Source organism: Denticeps clupeoides, chromosome 10 (genome assembly GCF_900700375.1).
Source record: "Denticeps clupeoides chromosome 10, fDenClu1.1, whole genome shotgun sequence".
NCBI lineage: Eukaryota > Metazoa > Chordata > Actinopteri > Clupeiformes > Denticipitidae > Denticeps > Denticeps clupeoides.
The window spans coordinates 13,955,534-13,962,993 of NC_041716.1; the positions used below are offsets into that span (position 1 = coordinate 13,955,534).

Sequence of the window (7,460 nt, forward strand, 5' to 3'; positions counted from 1 at the left end):
CGGTATTTATACATGAGGGCCCACCGAGGTGTCTGGGCAGCCCGTGCATATGTTAATAATAAAAACCTTCAGGCAATACATGAACAGCAGGTTCTAGAAAGGCAAGAGAAAGCGAAAAGGGACGAATATGTTTGCATGTTCACCCACGGCTGAGGTGAACATGAGCCTATGATAACACACTCGCCTATGAACCAGAAGACCCAGGTTCAAACCCCACTTACTACCATTGTGTCCCTGAGACATTTAACCCTCAGTTGCTCCAGGGGGGGACTGTCCCTGTAACTACTGATTGTAAGTCCCTCTGGATAAGGGCGTCTGGTAAATGCTGTAAATGTAAATGTCAACCTGTAGATGCAATAAGTGAATAAATTAGACGCGTTAGAAACCACCCGGGTCTGGGGTCAGTGCGCTTCCTTCTGCCGTGTAGTTGTGCACCGGACGGGCCCTGGGACAGAACTGATCCCGGATCAGCGCGTCTGGCGCCCGCCCCTCTCCGGGCCTCAGCGATGGCGCCGGAACAGCCAGGGTTACCGGGTGCACTGCCGCCCTCTGTTGCCCTCCGAAACCCGGTAAACATCGCGCCAGGGAGGCAGCGCGCTCTGCTTTTTCCGGACTTCACCCGAAACTGGAGTGGAACGTTACACGCGGTTTGTTAGGAACTCGGCGTTTTATATTTCAGCAGGGCAGAAATGGGCGCGCTCGGTGTTAAAAATCTTAAAATACCCTTTAATTAGTATTAGGATTATTATAGCGACGGCGTGTATGCAATTTTTTTGTCATTCGTTAAATCATGGTCATTTTGTTTCTTTTATTCTGCATTTAGCACAACGACGCACAATATTGACAAAGAGGCTTTACAGTAAAAAAAAAAACAACAAAAAAACATGATGGGCAAGGGCCTATTAAATTGTATTCAGCATTGGCATTACTACTGTTTTGGGGCAATTTAGTTTTTTGCGTCAACACCTATTTTACGAAATAAAATGCATATTTAAAAAACAAACGTCCTGAATTATCGGGGTTAGAGGCTGTTGTGTATTACGTAAGAAGTGTACAGGGAATATGTATTTTTAATACGTAGAAACTTTCCGCGACATAGCGTACACAAAAATAATTTATTTGCAAAAAACGTAGTCCTTAACAGACCAGTGTATTTATTAATAATAATAATAATACTAATAATGTGACTATTGGTGGTATTGCTTTTTTTTCGTTCTAATTTAAACCAATTATTGCGAGGCGATTCGTCTTGATCTGGTTACGACGCACAACCGTGCAGAACCCGAATCTGGAGCGGGAACGACGAAAACACACAACTGGTGCGTTTTCGATGCGCGGCGCGCGGTGGAGAAGAATGCCGCGGGGCTCCGCCCACTTCCCGCACAGCCAATCCGAGGCCACCGGCCGTTTCAAGGAGCCCCGAGCTCTCGGCAAAAAGCAAAACAAAGCGCGGAAAACGCGACGGCGACAGCGACGCGTAATTCTGCACGATTTGCGCCGCGGACCGCCGGCGACTCGGATTTGGCGCGAGTGGCGCTCGTCCGCCTGCCAATCGGGCCTCGTTCGTTGCGCGCTCGGCGAGGTTGTTTATCTGTAGTAAGGGGGCCTTGAAACCGGGCCCTTGTCCCATGTCCTCGGCTCTTGTCCCCTTGTGTCGCCCGGATTGTCCATGTTGTCGGGGCGAAGGTGCGGGACGGGGAACGGGCGTGGACGCGCCAGCCAATGGAGCCGCGCTGCGCCGCGCGGAAAGATCTTCTGGAAAACAGAACCCGTTTGGCCCCGCCCTTGCAATCGGGAACCGAAAGTGACGGTAATATATATATATATATATATTATTTTATTTCTTCCTTTTCTCTTGAGAATAATTACTAATCGCGACGCGGCGCGACACGGACTACTTGTGGAGGCTGGAAGTTGGCGGCGCCCCGGTGCAGGAGGCGCGTCGCGGGTGTTCATGTCGGGCGTGTCGCCTTGTTTGTCCCGAGTGTGAACGTGTGCGTGGCGACGAGACGTGACTTTGATCCCGAACAGCGGCGTGGGGGGGGGGGGTGATGTTAAATTCACTCTCGGATGAGTTTATGTAGTTAAAACGTGACGGGCTTGTGGATGGGACAAAAGGCGATAGAATAGTAATTATTTTATGGATTCGATTTAGAAGCTCCTCTACAACTCTTCTTTTTTTTTTTAAGTGTAAGATCTACATTTTTAAATGTAGATTGAGGTTTGTATTCGGTAATAAACCGATCGTAGATGTTGGTCTGAGTAACGCGGACTGTTCGATGCTGCACGACAACAACAACAAGAGCGCAAGGTGCTGCGGCGCCGTGGCGGGGAGCGCGAACACGCCCCTGAGCGCCACGCCCTCCACAGCAGCGCCCACGACGCTCCGTTCCGCCAAAAAAAGAACTCCTCTCAACAACAACGGGAACAGTGATCGAATATTCGGCACGTTGTGGATCTGGAACCCGCCTCCGTGTCAAAAGCATCAGCGCTGTCTGCGAATAAATCCCAATTTTAACCAGACGTAGCCAACTCGAAATAGCACTCCTCTAAATTCAAATTGCACTTTATTTTAAGACGCACATTCGTTGGTTTTGAATGCGATGGCGACCAAGTCGTGTAACATGTAGTACCGTTTACAGGGGCGTCAAGATGGATGAATTTGGAACTATGTGCATTTTAACCAGAGTGTGAAGGTTTGGCGTTTTGAGTGCAGATTTCCAGGCCTGTGTTTCCTTGTGGCAGGTGTGTGTTGGCACGGCGCTCTACCTGCAGCGGATCGGTGGCGTCTGCCGTGAGTTGGTCGTGGGTATTGGGAGATCCGGGCTGGGCCTGAAATAGTTTTTTTTTTTTTTTTTTACAAAATGCTAATCACACAATACCTTCAGTGCGCTGCTGATAAGGGGAAAGGTTATTTATGTACAGTAAACGGTACGCTGGGCTCGTTTGGGTGTGTTTCCTCAGGCAGCTCCAGTTTCCTCCTATAGTCCAGGTCAGGTGCTTAAGTGAATAAGTGGCCTCAGTATGACTGTTTGAGAGTGTGTGTGTGTGTGTGTGTGTGTGTGTGTGTGTGTGTGACGCCCCGCCCAGGACTTGTTCCTGTGCCCCAAGAATGTTGGGATAGATCCTTAACTCGTCACGACCCTAACTGGCGTAAGGAGATGACCGGAGGACGGGATGGATGAAACAGCGCCATTAATTGTCCCCCGAATGGTTCGAAGCTGCTGAGTTTTCGCCGGCCGTGGAAAAAAGAGGGAGATCCTGATCTAAAACAGTTCAGTACCTCAATCGCTGCAGCGCCTCAGCCGTCAGCACCAGTTGCTCGGGGCACTGTTGTTTTTGTGCCGAATAAAGCTTTTCATTTATTAGTGCAAAGGAAAATGCTAACAAAAAAAAAATCTTTTTCAAAATATGACAAAAAACAGTGGAATGCTGAATAGTGAATTTTAAGTTGTGCCACAAAGCACAAGGTCGGGATTAAAAAAAAACTTTGTGTAATCGGCCTGAAGGAACCTGAAGGGTTTAGTCGGCCAGATGTCCTTCAGGTGTGGAAAGTGAAGACTCGCGCACATCGGGTCGAACGGCAGGTGAAAAGAGCGCCGCTTTGTGCGTTTTAGCCACTGAGCTCGGTCCCTGTGCAGGACGCGGGATGGGCAGGTGGGGCGTGACGCGGAGGCCTTTTTATTCACTCGTGCCACTGATTTGTGTGGGAAATAAATAGCCCAAAACGAGCCCGGCAATTCGATCTCGGGCGGTCGGGTTTCCGAGCGAGGAGGCCGCGCTCTTCTTCTTTTTTGGAACGAACATGCTTGGTGCGCCGCCGTCCAGCCCGCCGCCAGGTCACACGTGTGTCCACGAGCAGGCTGGCGCTCACGTGTGTCTCCGCGTCCGCGCGGGAGCCTCTGCGCTTTGTATGCATGCATTGCGAAACCTCCCTCCCGCCAGACGATCCGGTGATGGAAATGGCGGGTGTGGTGTGTTTGAGTGTGTGTGTGTGTGTGTGTGTGTGTGTGTGAAGGTACAGCTGTAACGTGTGGGCTTTCCCGCCCGCTCTGATTATATAACATGTACCAGCCGCGGCCAGGCAGCTTCATCAGAAACAGACTCCGAGCAGCGCTGCACGTCCATCCTGTCCTGTCTAGCGCGCTGCAGATCCGAGGTTTCGGCCCTTGGCTGGACTGTGTGTGTGTGTGTGTGTGTGTGTGTGTGTGTGTGTACTGCGCTGTGTCGCTGGTTAAGGACCCAGCCCCTGTTTGCGAATCACACATGCCACACATGCCTGAGACCGGCCTACGGTGTCCACTCCCATGTGTTAAACTGTAACCCGTGTAGATTGTCTGAGCAATCAAAGCAGCGTCTGTGTGTTTTCGTGTGTGTGTGTGTGTGTGTGTGTGTGTGTTACTGATGAGCAGGCCTTGTTTGACTGCAGACTTCCGAAATTCCGTGAGATTCCTCTATGATCGCAACCCAGGGACCAGGTGGACAATGACTGCCTTTCAGCCGCCTTCAAATCCTGGTGCCTTCAAAGGACACCGATTCCATGGTCCTCCTCACAAAGTGCCACCTACCCAGCATACCAGCGCCTGAGGACAAAACGCCAGTTGCCTAGGTAACACAGTTGTTTGTTTTCAGCCAAATCTGCATTTTTTTTGTTTTTGTTTTCATATTGAGACAGATCAGGTTGATTTTATATTTACATCATCTGAGTATCCTTTAAATGTCCTGCTTTCCCCCCACAATAAAATTATAAAATCATATTAAAATTAACAGGGAGCATTCTAATGTAGACAAACATTAACAAAATAATTGTATTTTTTTTCTAAATCCAGGAACATAATCTCAGAATTTATCATCTTAAAAAAGGAAAGTTTGGTGAAATGAAACTACACCATCAGCAGGTGACAGAGTAGATTTTTTTATTTAATTGCGTGAAGAGCGCATCTTAGCAGTTTTTTTTAAAAGACTCAATAATAATAAATATTAAATAGTAACAAATACATAGAAATATTTATTGTAAATATATAAACACGCACACTGATCTGGGGTCAGTCCTTGTGGCTTTGTTGCTGTATAAATGTACAGGCACAGGTTAACCCTGTCAGGCGGATATCAGCTGAGGGTTGGGATATGGCGTGTACCCCACTCCGGGTGACATGTGCCAGTCTGGCTCAGCGTGTGAGGGCTCTGATGTGGCTCGTAGCGCGTTGCTCATGATGAAAATTCATCTCTACAGAAGCAAGAAGAGCTGCGGATTTGCAATCTGGTTTCTAAATATGGGCCTTCCAGTCCTCCTGGGAACATGTATATGCACTCAGTGCACTCTAACTGGGTTTGGGGGGGGGGGGGTATGTGGCATTATGTAAGGTGAAGAACTGCTTAACTCTATAGGCTTCTCCAGCTGGGTGAAAGAAAAAAAAGTCTGGAAATATACGCTGAAGTAGTGAATTTCCGATCACGCGTGTGCACATGCATGAAGGATCTGGAGTGGACGTGGTGGTGGTGGTCACAACCTGGCCTACCGGGGGCGTGGCTGGTTTGTATGAGCCGATCTCGAGGAGACATCGGTACAGGATGTAACGCAAGGCAGCGGTTTGTTGTCTGAATGCAGGACCACACTCCATATCACACGTGGACCAGGAGAACACTGAACGTTCCTTTTCCTGGACGTCCTCCAAACGGAGGCAGACTCCTTTGTTCTCCCAACTGACCTCTAGTTTCCCGCTGCATGTCTCACAGACACCACGCCCTGGCTGCAGCCAGAGGAGAACATAGGGTGGGCTACAACCACGAGGGTGTGTGTGTGTTTGTGTGTGAAGACGTCTACCCACGGTGTTGTGAGGTCATGTTGTTGGTGGAGCAGTTGGGAGGCGGCGTACGTGAGCCGGGCTGGATGAAGCAGGGGAAGAGCTCCCTCCGCTGGACAGAACGTGGCTCTGCAAGCTTTGAGATGGAGGAATTGTCTATGCTCATGTTACACTAGAGCCTCAAACCTTGGAATATTTCAGAATGTCAGACAGATCTTTTTTTAGCACTTGACTGCTTCACGTGTTCATCGTCCTTAGCCTCTGCCTGGTTCAAGTAATCCAGGATAGGCTGGTCTTCACCCGTGCGGCCTATTCGTGATTACTTGTTTCAGGAACTGGCTACCAGCAGCAATCCCAGAGACACCATTTACCAAGTGGGCAAATGAGCCATTGCTTATGGATCCTTATTAGTTGTAGTGTGTGTGAATATACGTTTGTTTTATCCTCACATCTCTGATGGCTTTTTAATTCAGGTGTACATTCTGGAGAGGACGTGTAAGAAGCAAGTCGGTGCGACGATCCGAGATGATTACAGTTTCTGTTTTGCTCCAAGGTAACCTACACACTCCATATACATCTGCCACACACACACACATCTGCATAACACACGCTACCACACCAGCACACACACATGCCAACACACCTCATAGATTCTCACAAAAGAACAAAACACTTCATAAAATGCATAATGCAGGCTTGTTCAGTTGAAATTTGATGGTTTGAAATTATTATTGTCACACATTGTCCATGTCTTTGTCAGTGTTCTCCACTCCCTCACTCACACCTTTACTCACTCATTCACTACATGCTTTTTGTCACCTTGTAAAAAATAAAAGATCTTTTTTTTTTAATTCACACAGGAACAAGGCATTTTAACGTGAACAGGACGATGCAGTGAGAAGTGCAGAGCCTGCTGAGCAAATACACAATGTGGCAATAAGCACCTGAGAATGTCACGTGTTGTGTGAATTGCTGTTCATAAGACAGTTCATGTAATTGTAGAGGGCTGTGCCCATATAAATAGTTGATCACTTGACTTGGATGACCCCCAAACATTCAGGGCGCTGCCCGTCCGATATTTAATTTAATGCATTCCCACGACAGGCCACTCGGTGGTGCTATTGCTTAACATTCAAATGGCTGAAGAATTTGAAGAACTGGCCTAATCCAGTTCTTTGAATTGGATACTCATAAATGCATCACGTGGATTTAGTTTTAGTTACAATTGACGCTTTGCTGAAAGTCAGTGAATTTCTACAATTACCCCACTGATTTGCTGATGCTTAATTTTTCATGTGCATTGTAACAGTTGTGATGTGTGTTGCACTTATTAAAGAAGCAATAGAACTGGCCAAATTCATACTAGAATAGTATCCACTGCATCAGCAGATGTGGGTTCGACTACATCATTATGTCAAGAGTTTGCCAGTGATTATTATTCTTTTCATGTTTCTTCATGGAAAAACATGGGAATGTTTAAATGACCCTAAACATTTGAACAGTACTGTATGTCCAAGTGGCTATGATTATGGAAGCATTACAGTTTGTAGCTGTATTAATATGTTGAATATTACTTTTGTTTATTTATGATGCAATTTAAGAATAAAATCATTGTATTAAAACACTGGTGATTATATTTTAGATAAGTATATATAA

The 7,460-nt window shown here is 47.2% G+C and overlaps 1 long non-coding RNA gene across 2 annotated transcripts; it reads left to right on the plus strand.

Annotated features, from left to right (window-relative positions):
* Window positions 1–508: 508 nt before the first annotated feature.
* LOC114797926 (uncharacterized) lies at window positions 509–7,426 on the plus strand. Of its 2 annotated transcripts, none has more exons than XR_003751016.1 (4): window positions 509–1,810; window positions 4,413–4,609; window positions 6,278–6,357; window positions 6,665–7,426. It is a non-coding gene; the product is annotated as an uncharacterized LOC114797926 (long non-coding RNA). The 2 variants fall into 2 exon arrangements; XR_003751015.1 differs by having other exon boundaries at window positions 518–1,810; window positions 4,430–4,609.
* The last annotated feature ends 34 nt before the right edge of the window (window positions 7,427–7,460 follow it).